Raw genomic sequence first — 15,245 nt, forward strand, 5'->3', positions numbered from 1 at the left:
ACGAGACCACGGCGCTGCTGAGCTAACATTATCCTTGATGTTGCCTTTTCTCATAGTTCCACACAGGCCTATCCACTGTGCCAACTTACAACTAAATCTGAGGGGGGTGCGATGGGGAGGTTCCCTTGTTAGTATGGTCGTAATCCATTTTGTGTAGTACCAATAGGCAATGTTCTACCACTGTCGATTGTCGACTTGTGAGCCTGCTGCAGTATAGTGCGCCATTGGTGTTCTCGGCAACGGTCTTCCATATTTAGCACCGTCGGACCTATGTAAGTCTTGCTACAATGGTTGAGTATCTGATAGACCCCAGATTTCCGTAGTCCGACGTCGTTTTTTGATACTACCAAGTAGTGCCCGTGTTTTAGCTGGTGGGCGGAAGATTGTCTTCACTCTCTGCTCCAGAGAATTCGTCCTGTACTTCCATATAATGCCCCGGAAGAAGGAAAAGAAAACGCAATTACTGCATCATCCTGAGGCTCCTCTTCTGGTTCATCTGGTTGCATGGTGAAGGTAGGACGCACGGCACTCCGAATTTGCCATTCCTTTTTAGCCGTTCTTTCGGAACACCAACTTCAGGTGTTCAAGTTCTTGGTTAATAATTTCATTGCGCGACCGCTACGGTCGCAGTTTCGAATCCTGCCCCGGTAATGGATGTGTGTGATGTCCTTAGGTTAGTTAGGTTTAAGTAGTTCTAAGTTCTAGGGGACTGATGACCTCAAATTGTAAGTCCCGTAGTGCTCAGAGCCATCTGATCATGAGCCCAGGAGAGGCGGTGCAGGTGATGTCATGTTCTTACCAAAGGAACTCGCGTTGCTCGTCTCCTGCCGTAGCCCATTATCGTCTAATTTCACAGCACTGGCGTAACAGATACGTCCTTCATACGTCCCACGTGGATTTCTACGGTCTTTTCGCGCGCAGTTACTTGTCTGTTAGCACTGTCAACTCTACTCAAACGCCACTGATCTCGGTCGTCAAATGAAGGACGTCGCACACTGCGCTGTCCGTGGTGAGAGGCAATGCCTCAATTTGGTATTCTTGGAACTCGCTTGGGACTGTGGATCACAGAGTATTGAATTCGTTAACGATTTCCGAAATGGAATGTCCCTTGCTTCTAGCTCCAGCTACCATTCCGCGTTCACAATCTGTTAACTCCTGTTGTGCGGCCATAATCACGTCGGAAACCTTTTCACATGAATCACCTGAGTACAAATGACACTTCCGCCAACGCTATGTTCTTTTATACCTTGTGTACGCGATACTACAGCCATCTTTATATGTGCATATCATTGTCCCATGACCTTTTTCACCTCACCGTGGAGCACTGCGGGCTGTGACCATCGCTCCTCACCCAGCCCCCACCTTGAAAATCTAGAGTCCATCAAATCCTAACGCAGCCCTTGGTGGTTGTCCTTTCAGTTCAGCACAACCCTTATGACGTGTGTGACTTATGGACTTTTATGGACATTCCCTTCCCATTCCCGTTCTGTCTGTCACCCGACCCCTTAAATGCTTGTCAGTATATTAGATGCTGAGGCAGTTCAAGTATGGTTAGAGTTACCACTTCAATCTGCAAAAGGATCAAACAGTAACTGACAGCACGTCCTCGCTCCGCACGTCCTTTTAGTATACTATAGATATGAACAAGGCCCCGGTATCACAAGTCCCACATCTAGCTACCTCAAGTGATAATCAGTTTGAAACAATATAACAGAATATTCTTCTCTTACATGACCTTATATTAGTGTGACAGCAGTAACAAACGTTTTCATATTACAAGTGTTATCTGTTGTTACAGTTTCCTGAATAAGGTAAGTTGTTGCTCAACTTGATATCAGCATCAGTCGCAGCTTGAGACAGAATTAAAGGAACAGACGAATCGGAAGTCCCACCTGCATTAATAGCACCATCACATTTATTTAAATCTCCCACCCAGTGAGTTTCAATAGCCGTTTAACAACTGGTTTCAGCATCGTCTTCGTGAAGGCATTTGTTAGAGTAAGAGAATTTGTAGTTCGACAGAAGATTACTTTACTGTATTGTTTCTAAAAGAGAGCAAATTTTGATCTAATTATCGGTTACCCTGTATACCCTATTTTAAGGTCCATTGTCTCGTGAACAACGAGGTTATTAAGAGGTGAATGGCGATGGGGGAAGGGGAATTTGGAGTAATGAAACCCGGCTTTTTTGAGCTTGTGTGAGATGGGCTCGAAAGGTACGTGAAGTTGCTCCTGCAGAACTAACGTTCATGGTCTTTGTACATTTTTTTTTTTTTTAGTGTCTCACATTCTTAAAGGAGGCAATATTGATCAGAACTAGGAAAAACCCTCTAAATTTACGTACGAAGTACTTGGATTGAGAATGTAACATACTCTATGGTATAGGATGTCCAGCTGCTGAAATTAACTACTCTTTGCATGCTAGTTGTGTTTTCCTCTTTGATTTTTTCAGTTAACTGTGGTGCTGATGTCAGTCACAGTATTTATAATCGTCTCCTGTATAAGACACTCTTTTTGTACCGTACTTATGTTGTGATAGTTTCAGAACAAAATCAGTGATTCCGTTCAGTGTGGACGACATAAAGATTGAAATACTCGTAGAATCCTAGTACTCCATGCGCAAATTGGCAGACTTGATATTCAGCTACGGTTTGGCTAGTGGCAGTAATTCACAACTTCGGCCCCGTGTACACCGAACGACTTTAACGCCAAATCCAATCCGGGCATGTGCTCAGCAAGTTATTCCAGATACCCAGATACGGGAGGCTCCTCAGTGCGGAAGAAGGTTTTCCGGTCGCTCTTACACATTTCGCGTGCTCTATATTAAATAAGTGGTTTTTGCGATGGGTAGAAAATGATCCTGAAGCAAGTGGAATGGAGAACTGTAGCTAGCAAAGGCATGAACAATACTCTTACGTGATCAGTTTTGTATGGGCATTTGCCTTTACTTTATTCACGTCACTTAAAGTGCGTGCAGGCTCTCAGGCGATATGGATATAATGATAAATTGCGGTTTCTAAGAGATGAGCTGAAGATCTGCCATTCATAACTTGCATTAACTAAAAAATTAGGCGAGATTCACAAGCGTAAATTTTCACTATAATCAGATATGAACTTAGGAAAATTGTAAAGCAGTCATTGAAGTAAGGCACTGTTATCTATTTGTGAGGAGGAATTGTTTGATATGGATTCAAAGAGTTCTACACATTACCGAAAAACAGCGTAAGAAGTACTGTTTAACAAAAGTTTTTTGCATGAAGCTCAGAAGGGAACTGTCTACATCGGAACTAGCTTTTATTTCTGCACTTATTTTTATAGGGCACTTTCCTAGTTTTGACAGATACTCTCTCCCACAAGAATATGTCACACTCTTTTTTTAATAACCTGTATTTTCTACACCTTCTATGACAACTGCGGCTCTGTTGCAATTGTATCAGACTAACATACGCAATATCTAAAACTACATTTCTCTGTGGTAGTTTTGTCTACAATATTTCGACGTACGACTGTTTGAACTATCTTAACCATAATCCATATGTAATTAGTACTAAACATAAAATAAAATATATATATAAATATAAAAAACAGATATCTGAGAGTGCTGCAGATGAAATAAACGCAATAAATACTTATATTACGTAGAAAACGGTAGAAATATACAAGATTGTAGGAGACTTAAATTTAATAGAAGAGAAAGGAAAAAGTAGCAAGAGGCAACCGATATTCAATGAATGAAATCCAACTGACACAGAGTGAACACATTGACAATCTAGATATGCTGAATAAATTGTCGCGTTGACTGCTAGAAATTGTTATTAGCGAAAAATGTGTAATCAAGTGGTTCGTGTAACTTAAACCCAAAAGAGCTTCGGAAGATTTAACTTACAAATGTCGAGGGAAATCGACAGCGCTTATTTAAAATTATGGTGGTCCATTGAGTACTAAGTTTTTGCTCATCATATCCGTACGATGTCACGTAAGTAGGTCTACGATTGTGCCACCTGCTTCGTGCTCCTGGAGGCAACCGCGATTCTACTCTCTACCATGTTTGTTAAATAGTTTTTGATAAGATTCACCAGACTTTTTTAAGCTAGCGAGAGAAGCTTAAAAAGTCGCAACTTGGACAAAACTGATCACTACGTGTAGCAGTGCGGCTGCAATCGAGTAAATTCAAAAATTCGGCGACTGTACTGAAATTATGCAACGCTAAGAATATTTAACCTCGAATTTGCTCTCTGCAGTGTACCGGGCACTTTCAAAAAATGCAAAACGATGTTGTCAGAAACTCATACCAAATGAACAAATTCCAGTTTTGTGGATGAGAAAACTGTTTGTTATCATTTTAATAACGGTTACAATGTCTATTTTTTTTATCAACACTTTTCACAGATAACTGTTAGCTTCGTGATCAGATACCTAACTGACGCCAAATAACAACTCCAGCTTGAGCTTAATCACTGCACGCTTGACTACTTGACTAAAATGACGCGTGTCTACGCTAAAATAATAAATTCCATTTAGAGGAGTCAGGACTTACGATAAAATTCCACGTCCAGATCCCGCTGAATCTGCCTTCTTCCCTGCACAAGCATCGAGACTTATTTCCATATTTCCCATATTTTGTTAATTATTTAAGCTTTTTAGCCTCACAGTGCCGTAGCTGCAGAATGCTGGCATAATTTCTCATCCACGGTCATTCTCATTGATTCAACGTCCTCTGTTAGTTAATATGGTCTGTGCAATTAAATGGCTGTTTTCATGAATGGTTTTCTTAACCGAAGCCGATTTCTCTCTAGGAAAACTGCGTCTTGATGGATAGGCAGTTGTGGATTGCCTTGTGCGCGTTTAAACTCACGGAGTAGAGCTGCTTTTCGTCGAATTCCTGGGGGCGGGAATGTGGCTCAGTATGGATAGCCATTCGACTAGTGCTGATCTTAGTGTACCACTCATAATTATCATTGTGCTGTTCAGCTGTGCGTCGAGAGTTTGTGTGTGCTCACTATTTAGCCGTGCAGAAGCACCATATTGCGCAGTAGAGTAGACTATTCCAAGTGCTGATGTACAGAGATTCAGCAGCGGAGCTCCAGGTTGTTCTGTACAACTTAAGTAGGACGTAAATTTTTATTTTGTCCGTCTCAGTTGCATGAATATACAATTTGTTGCTGCAGTGGTTATTGGTTACGGGTTGAGTCGCTCATTCTCAAACCACACACCTAAAAACTGCGCAGTACATGCCGTAGAGAAATATCTACAAACAGTATGCATGTCTGTATTACAAGTACTTATATGGTTAAAGACATACCTTGTTCTTAACAGTATCTAGTTACACAACACAGTGCCAAAAGGCACCACAGTTTTGTACACGGAAGTCAAACGGTGAGCAGCAAACACTCTCATTGATGAGACTGTCTATATGTCCGCTGTTACATCTGAACGACAAAACCAGAACAACAATTATAATTTTTAGTGGTCAACAGGACACCATGGTAAGTATCGCCCTCATACAGATGCGCATGCGCATATGGCTGCCTATTAGTTTTCTGTGGTGCTGGTACATCCACCCTAATTTATTGATAGGATTTGTATATCATAGAAAACTACTAGTTTAACACTAGAAGAAATGTTAGCAAATTTGTTTTTAAAAAAATGTAGCATCTAAATTAAACATACAAGCCAGGAGGTGACGACTAGCCCGCCCTCCCGTATATAACCCCGTACTTTCATTGCAAGGTAAATACGTCTACCTATCTCTTGAGATAATAATACACTACCAGAAATTGCTGAATTTCATAAAGGAATTCAATGCTAAAATCTAAAATATCATTTTCTAATTACACATTGTCTTGATAAATAATAATAAGGTGAAAGACGTAGAAAGTTACATCTTCTTTATTTACATTATTTATGTAACCTTTGGCAGCAAACCTCCAGTTGCGCAGTGAATAAAAACTGCACAGCACCATACTAAGCATCATTCGACACAGTCATCATCCATGTCGAGAAGGTCGCATTCGAGACATCTTGCACGCGTAAAATCGTAGGGAAAAGTATTAGATAATATTGACGTTAATACATCATTTCATAGGGCTATATCACAAAAGAGGATGTTACAAATAACGCGCGTCATCACGACGCATGCTGAAAAATAGTCATACACACTACGCACGATAAATTATGTAACGAAGTATGCCTTTCACTGGGAAATGGAGTAGCCCTAAGTACTGTTGACACATACCGCACAGCAAATTTTATGACCAACGCTTATCATATCATGAAATGCCCGGGTCTTGGAATCGAACCCCTTTCTACCTTTCGTATCATGCGTTAAGTGTTTCTTACTAAAAGTAATAACATTTTCTGTTGCTTATACGGTTCCATAAATAAAATATGAAATTATTATAAAAGGTGTAGTGCATACACACTGATCAGCTAGAGTATTATGGCTCTGAGCACTATGGGACTTAACTTCTGAGGTCATCAGTCCCCTAGAACTTAGAACTACTTAAACCTAACCAACCTAAGGACATCACACACATCCATGCCCGAGGCAGCATTCGAACCTGCGACCGTAGCGGTGGCACGGTTCCAGACTGTAGCACCTAGAACCGCTCGGCCACTCCAGAATATTATGAACACCTACCTAATAGTCGGTATGTCCATCTTTGGCACGGCCAAAAATTTACATCCGCCATAAGCTGTGCAGAAAGCGCCGTGACATGTAAGCAATGAGGTGTTGGTAAGTCGCTGGAGGAGTTGACACCACATCCGCACACACAAATCACCTACTTCTCGTAAATTCCAGGAACGGGGGCGATGAGCTCTGACACCAAATTCAATGGAATCCCAAATATGTTCGATCGGGTTGAGCTCTGGAGGGTTGGGGGGCAAGCACATCAGTTGAAACTCACCACTGTGTTTCTCGAACCACTCCATCACACTCATGTTTTTATGAGATGGCGCACTTTCTTGTTGAAAAATGCCAATACCGTCGGGAAACATGATCGTCATGAAGGGGTGTAAGTGGTCTGCAATCAGTATACGATACTGCTTGGCCGTCATGGTGCCTTGCGTGAGCTCCACTGGACCTAGAATGCCCATATGAATGTTCCCCAGAGCATAATGGAGCCACCGCGAGCTTGTCTCCGTCCCGCAATACAGGTGGCAACGAACTGTTCCCCTGGATGACGACGGATTCATACCCTCCCATTGGAATGATGAAGGGGGTATCGGGATTCATGAGACCATGCAACGCTCTGTCTCTGCGCCAACGTCCAGTGCCGATGGCCACGTGTCCATTTCAGTCGTAGTTGCTCATGTCGTGCTGTTAACATTGGCACATGCATGTGTCGTCGGCTGCGGAAGCCCATCGTTAGGAGTATTCGGTGCAATGCGTGTTAAGACACACTTGTGCTCTGCCCAGCGTTAATGTCTGATGTTAGTTCCGCCACAGTTCGCCGCCTGTCCTGTTTTACCAGTCTGCCTAGCCTACGACGGCTGGAATCTGTAATGAGGGGTGGCTGCCCAATCCCACGACGTTTGGACGTGGTTTCACCTTGGTTTCATCACGTGTTTAAGACAATCATCACAGCACTTCTTGAACACCCAAGAAGTCGTGCAGTTTCCGAAATGCTCGTGCCGAGCCTCCGAGCCATCAGAATCTGCCCTCGGTCAAACTCAGATACACTGCGCGACTTTTCTGTTCTACACACGGACAGCACGCTCACTGATACTACATGGACCGTGTGTGTGGCTTACTAACAGTCATTCCTCGCCAGGTGAGGCTGCTATCACCTGGACGGTTTTATATCGGTTGTAGGTCGGTGGTCATAATGTTCTGGCTGATTAATGTACATGGAATTATGCCAAAAAGTATCATCACATGTGACACCTTCCTAAATTTCAGAACATAAATAAATTTATTATATGCCAATTTCTATGGATAATTCTAGTGAATGGCGCTATATACTATATTACCCTGACATGCATTAGCCTTGTTACTTACAGTATAGTTCTGCCTACTGTATAGTGATCGTGTGTTACAACACACCCATCTCAGGATATGGACTCAAACCTCTAAACAGAATACTGTATATTTCGGATACTAGTTAATATGTAAGGAGGACATTAAAAGTCACCTGTTGGTGACAAGTCATTGTGAATGCATTTCCGCCGGCCGCGGTGGCCGAGCGGTTCTGGACGCTCAGTCCGGAACCGCGCGACTGCTACGGTCCAAGGTTCGAATCCTGCCTCGGGCATGGATGTCTGTGATGTCCTTATCTTAGTTAGGTTTAAGTAGTTCTAAGTTCTAGGGGACTGATGACCTCAGATGTTAAGCCCCATTGTTCTCAGAGCCATTTGAACCTTTTTTTTAAATGCATTTATGCATTTCCAATCATAAATTGCTACTGTATGGCTTTATTATGATTAAGACAAGTAATAAAAATTAGAAAGTTTGTATAGCTGAGGTATTTTAATTTTTCGATGCCCCATGGAGTAACACTTTATCTTTACCGTTCACTTATGCGAAGAAATATTCATTTCTCAAAAGGAAATAAATGTGATTGTACACGGTTTCCATACGAAAATCTTTCCTGAGAATCTATTTAACAAACTAATTAACGAAAAAACAAATACGGAAATAACTAAGTTTAAGGATCGTACGCAAGTATATAGATTTACACATTTTCAGGCTCTTGTCTCTCGAATGGAACGTGAATGTGAGTGACTAATAAAAGTGCAAAGTACCCCCGGCGTGCAGTGTGCTTGGAAAGTGGTTTATGGGGTAAATATGGAAATGTGGATGTAGACCTTATGTCCGCTGTACCTTGTATGATAATCTGCGGGCGGTAGTACGGATGGAAGTACTTCCTTTCTCGTGTTCTTTTGCCGTTGTAACGTGGATTTCACTCACGTCTCTGTGGAGAAGTCTTCGCGGAAAGTTACCTGCATGCGCTGTGATTCACGGAAAAACATTATTTGTCAGAGACGGAATACTAATTTTTCTCACAGAAAAGGTGAGCAAAGTGTTAGCCTGGCAGACCTATATATGGAGAAAAAATGTGTGTGGTCTTGTTAGAGCGTATCCATGTCTCCGAATGCAAATAATTTGTGAAAATATGTTCAGAAATAAGAGCCAAGCAAAATACTTAGTTTCGAACAGGAAAATTACGTACTATGATTCTGGCATAACCATAACCTGAGTAATGGCGAAATTTCCAGAAAAAATTATTCCTTTTTCACTCCGACATGTTTCTGTATTTTTATGCCCACATCAGCGCATTCGTTCGTTTTGTATCTCCATATTTAATTTTGGATGAGGATTTTCGACTTCTTGTTAAGTGTTCTTTCGGGCTTTATTGTTTCGGAGAATGTCCTTGTAAAAGGGGCTTATGTTACGTTCCTCCACCATATTAGGAAGACTCCATTGTACGTCTGTATGGCATGGATAGTTGTGGTAAGTGCTTATGCAGTACTGTCTCGTTTGAGTTCTATGCTTGAGTATGATATCAAAGAAACTGAAAGGGTGGAAATCACTGCCAGAATATAAATGTCCCAGTGAAGTTGACTGAACACATTAAACTATGTCTCAAACTATCATTTCTACATACCTACATCTACACTCCGCAAGCCACTGCGAGTTCGAAATAAGGAAGGTGTAAGAAAATTATGAAAAGCCATATGGACTTCCTTTATAAAAAGGAATCTTCTGGTTTTATGCCATAAACTAGGAAAAGGGAAGACAGCCTATGCCTGAGAGTGTAGAGAAATTAAAAAACTCTACTTGTCCGGTGAAATAAGTAGAGTTTCTATTTACACGAAATAACATCGAACCACAGGCACGACAGTCGTATTTAACGATTTTTCTAGATTTACAATAACTCTGATGGCAGTGCTATATAGACCCACGTCCCGTCACAGTCATGACACAGAAGATCTTTCATTATGAACTTTCCTCGACTGAAGCATAAGTTTAACATTGTGCCGAGGAGTAAGTGAGGGTTGTTTCGTTTATTTACACTAGAATAGCGTCGTTCTTGTCCCAAAATGACTCTGACAACAGTGTAGCAGTTTCGACACTTCTCAGTATGTATATCACGTTCCCCCTTTCAACCCTTGCAGCTATCGGCCGCATTATGGTGATTTGCTTCCTTATTTAGGTTTTCATGATAAGCTTTTCTAAGTAGTCACAGCACAGCAGACCATAAGTTCTGCATGTCGAAATAGGGACACGAATATGAATGTGTAGCCCTGAGAATAACTAAAATATCTTAGAACATGCTTAATACCGACATATTAATGAATTTTCCATCGATGTCACGGTTATAAATAGTAACTATGGAAGATGATCACATAAACATAAATCATTCTACGTTTGTTCAAGGCAAGTGTGGGTCCTGGAACGAAGCGTGAGCTGCGCAACTTGTGCAGTCATGGGTTTCTTGTCCACCATCAGAGGGTAGTCTTCGATTTACACGAACTGAGACGGTAACAGGTCGAATGAACCGTGTTCAGCAGTCGCCAGTTTAAGATACTGATTTACGCTTCTTTCATAAGTTGGCAATTCTGCCACACTTTCCCCTCACTCTTATTTACAGAAAGTTGCAAACCTTTTCTGTCTTTGTCAAAGATTATCAACAGGCTTTTCACAATGTAACCGTGTTTTTAATTAACGTGTCACGTGCAGGAAAACTTTATTCTTTTCTTGCAGAGGAAGTTAAATTAATGAGGCGAAAGGAATTTAAGCTACCTAGGAAAAGAAAAGAAAGCGACTGTTGTTCTCGACATTCGTTTACTCAAGAGCCGTTGGCTATGTTTTCAACGTAGATGAGAGATTGTGGAAATAAAGCTACAATGTGGGAAACAAAAGCAGCAGGTTTCTGTTTGGTTCTCAAATGCAGTACACCCGTTTGCTTTAAAACATAAGGCATGTTTCCGCCCTCTGGGAACCATTCAAGCGGAAGGTAACTACAATTTTAAAAACATGTATCCACTTTCGTTTGATATATTGATGGTATATTTGGAAATCTAAGGTTCCTTAAAAGACCCGCGATGCATGGTCTTTCGAATTCCTTTTATCGCTTTTTCACTGTAATGCAGTGTATAGTCGTAATGAAATTTCCTGGTAAATTAATACTGTGCTCCAGACTGGTTTAAAGCCTGCACTGTACGTTAGGATTTCACGGGAAAAGTTTTACAGATTGTGCTTACCCGGCGTACCTAACAATCTGAAATGAGTCGTCTGGATGAACCAGTCGTTACAGTTACTCGCCACTATTTAAGGTCTCGAAACAAAATTACATTCTGTCAGATAATTTGACTATCCCGTTCACTCTACTGTAAATGGAAGTATTCATATTGGATCCTCCCCTAGGGTGTGACAAAGCCATTCCTGTACACATCTTTTTTCCTAGGAGGGATAGTACAGAAATGTATGGACAACTTCGGCTTGGCTAGAAAGAGTAGGTATAAATACACTTTGGAGTCTCAAATAGGGACGTGATGCATGTAAGGATAGCTTAGGTTGAAGAAAGCTTTTCGCGACCGACAATGATGCAAAATTTTGAAGTCTGGGAGACTAATCAGGGAGTAAAATGGTTGTCCTTTCGTTCACATGCCTTATGTGACCCTATTAATTTGTATGATGGTAGTTTTATATTTAAGTATTTTTATATTTAAGTATTTTTCTAGCTTGTCACCTGCAAACAACGAAACGTTTATATTTTTCGTGTTTCGTCCATTTCAGACTGAAAATAGATGGCGTTACACAGCATCTTACTTATAATGTTTTCCGTGCTTAGGGCTTGCTTCCCTTGTTTATGACGTGTTGAAACATTTATTTTGCTATTTTCGTTTTCGTTTGTTACACACTCATCCCACATATTTCAACCTCTAAACACAAGGTTACTTCCTCTGTATCACATGTTGTTTTAGGTACATGAAGTTCATTCGTTTTGTTTAGTTGCTTTTTTTTATTTTGAGAGTGACGCGTGTTATCAAAGGGGTATTGACATCTGGAACGTTAGCTCGTGAGTCTGCATGTGCGCCCCCTCCCCCCCCCCCCCGGGCCCCGCCCCCACCCCGCGCGCGCGCCTGTGTGTGTGTGTGTGTGTGTGTGTGTGTGTGTGTGAGAGAGAGAGAGAGAGAGAGAGAGAGAGAGAGAGGGAGGGAAGGAGGGAGGGAGGGAGGGAGGGAGGGAGAGAGAGGGAGGGAGGGAGGGAGAGAGAGAGGGAGTGAGAGAAAGAGTGAGCGGGGAGGGGGGATGGGGAGAGGGAGGAGGGAAAGAGCGGTGGCGAGGCAGATAGAGTGAGTGATGTGGAGGAGGGAACGAGGACTTTCATATATGCTGTTTATGCGGGGGGGGGGGTTGTTTATATGCTTCTTCAATTGTGGAAAATAGTGTTTTGTTGCAAACTGATGTGTATTCGTTTAGTACATTTTTCTTTGGGCTGTTGACTTTTGTGCATGGTAATTTTTCTATTGTTAATTTTTAATACAGGTTTTGATAGTTTTAAGAATTCTGAAATCAGTTTCTACTTTTGTTGGATGATGATTATATGCTATTAAGTGATCAGCAATTGTTAAGCGTGAGTTATCACTTTTTAATACTCTGAGATGTATACATGATTTAAATTCCTAAGAGTTTGGGCCACATACAGATTGACAGAAATTACAAATTAACTGGTTACATTTATCGGTGTCAGTGACTTGTTTTCCAAGTCTGTCCTGCATTATGATATCCTGAGTCCCTGCCTCTTCAGTATGTTGCACACTATGTCTTTGGCTTTGTTGTTGCACGTCATTATGCGTAATTTGTTTCTTACTGTCCGCTAAGCTCTGTGTATTGTATTGTATCTGTCTTTAAGAATGTTTCATGATTGTTTCTTGCCTGTTTGTATATAATGTTGTTTATTTTATCCACTCTCTTCGCATCGTAACCATTCTTCTGAGCTACTTGCGTCATTGTGTTTAGTTCTCCTATGTACTCACTTTTGTTCATAGTTGTGCTGTTTATTCCCTGTACTAAGTATCTGAAACTGGCTTTTTTATGTATTTTAGGGTAGTTGGATTGGGTGTGAATAATCATGCTAGTGGTTGTGGATGTTCTATATATTTTATTGTGTCCCGTATGTATGGTGTGGTGTAGGACATTAAATCTTTCGTCTATTTGTGTCTCAATACTGTACTGAATTTGTGGATGGATAATATTTACATCATGCAGTTCTTTTGTAAGAGTGTGTCGTCTATTAAGAAATTTTACCATGTACATACTGACACCAATATTTTATTTTATACTGCTTCAGTTTTATAACTTTGCCAAAGATTTGGATTCCTATGAGATTCATGGATATGTCAGCTAGGAAGCCACTAACTGGGGATCCCATAGGTTGAGAGTAAAACTTATTGTGGAAACTGAAATAGTTTTGATCTGTGAGCTTGAAAACGGTTGACACTTCTTGTATGTTTGTCACAGGTGTGTTGTATTGTAGTCGCAGATGTCATTCTATGATGCTGACAGCTTGTTCTGTTGGAATTTATGTGTATGTGGAAATTATGTCAAATGAAATGTTGCTGTGATTCGTACGTCTTCTTCTTTAATTTTCTCTGTTAGAGCACTTGAGTTCTTTAGGCTTTTATTTTCATTTTATTTACTTATTGTTTGTGGTAATGTGTGTGTGTGTGTGTGTGTGTGTCTGGCTAAATGGTAGGTAGAAAGCAATGAAAATAAGGGGCGCAACATTATCCAAAAGATTACCAACGTGCCATTAGTTTCATTATGAAACTATTCTTTGGTGAAATTTAGAAATTACATTGAAAAACGCTTGGCTTTACCAACAGTAAACGCCGGAAGTTCATAACAGATTGTGCATGTTCCAATGGTTACTAGCTAAAATGTTACTGTCGACTTCAGTCTCCTGTAGAAGGGTTGTAGAACAGACACAGAGACTGTGTAGTGCGCATTCATTCTTGTCTATTGTCTGTAGAATAGACCACGAAAGAAATGAGAAAGGGGGAAAAAGCAAGATTCCTCAAATAATGAAAGTAGCCGAATTCGCGGAGAGTAGGTTATCTCTGTTTGTGATCGTTACCGCTTATTATCATAACCGTGACCCACCGATGTCTCATCATAATAGTGGGGTAATGACACTCTTGGGTACTGGTACAGCTGGCATGTGAGACGAAATGTGGGCCAAAATCTGACCGCCGTGTTGGAATTTTTTCTAGTCTTTTCTAAAGCATTTCACATGTGTGGATCTAGCTGGAAATATGCTAAGTGAATACTTGGAGAAAAATGATGCGCAAAAGATAATTGTTCACTTCAGCTCTTAAGTACACCTTGCTCGGTTATAGAGCGTCTACAAAGGAGAGAATTTATGAAGAGTCATGTTGTAAATATGATCATTATAGACGCAACACACTCTTATACTGGGCAAGGATGAAGCTTCTAAATTGTAGCGTCCTTTATGAAAGACCTAGAAGAAGTGACTGTTAACAGTGGAGCATTGGAAGTGGATGATGTGGCTTTGCGAATCGCGTACCTGCCTGTCACCCAAGACAAAGCTGCAAGAGAACGGGCTTGTTCCTGGGTAGACGAATTCAAAGAAGTATTAGGGCACTTACATTACGAACTAATGGCACGTACGTTGACAGACCGTTAAAAAACAAATATGCTTACATAAACTGTTGGATGACTATATCACGTCATTTCCCATAAATGCTTACTACGCTTACATTTCACTTTTGTCCATGAAAATAACTATTACTACAGTCATTGGAAATTTTGGTATATCACCTATTCAAAGCTAAGCTACTTGCAAAGTTCACAGATTACAGTCCAACTACAAACATGAAGCATGATCTTCTGGGGCAACTTATCAATCGTCAGGGACGATATTCTTGAAATCTGACAGTTGGGAAAGGTGCTGTCGGAGTAATGTTTGAAAACTGATATGTCAAACAGGAGTACACAGATTGTGTTTGCTTTATGAAATTATTCTAGTAAAGAGCAATGACTTTTCACTGTCATTCCATAAACTATACTAGAGCTTTAATTGATCAACTTCGTTGATTGTTAACCATATGTCAATGACGGGAGAGTGTGTCTTTAAATTTCAGTTCATAACTTCTTTCCTGTGAGAAGGACTACGTTTAAAATTGTAGTAATCCTATTCAGTTCACTAATAATTGGAAATAATAAGATGACTTGATAATAAGTTTTAAAACATTTTTCAGCAAAGATGTACATGA

The sequence above is a fragment of the Schistocerca serialis genome, chromosome 3 (assembly GCF_023864345.2).
Source record: "Schistocerca serialis cubense isolate TAMUIC-IGC-003099 chromosome 3, iqSchSeri2.2, whole genome shotgun sequence".
NCBI classification, from domain to species: Eukaryota; Metazoa; Arthropoda; class Insecta; order Orthoptera; family Acrididae; genus Schistocerca; species Schistocerca serialis.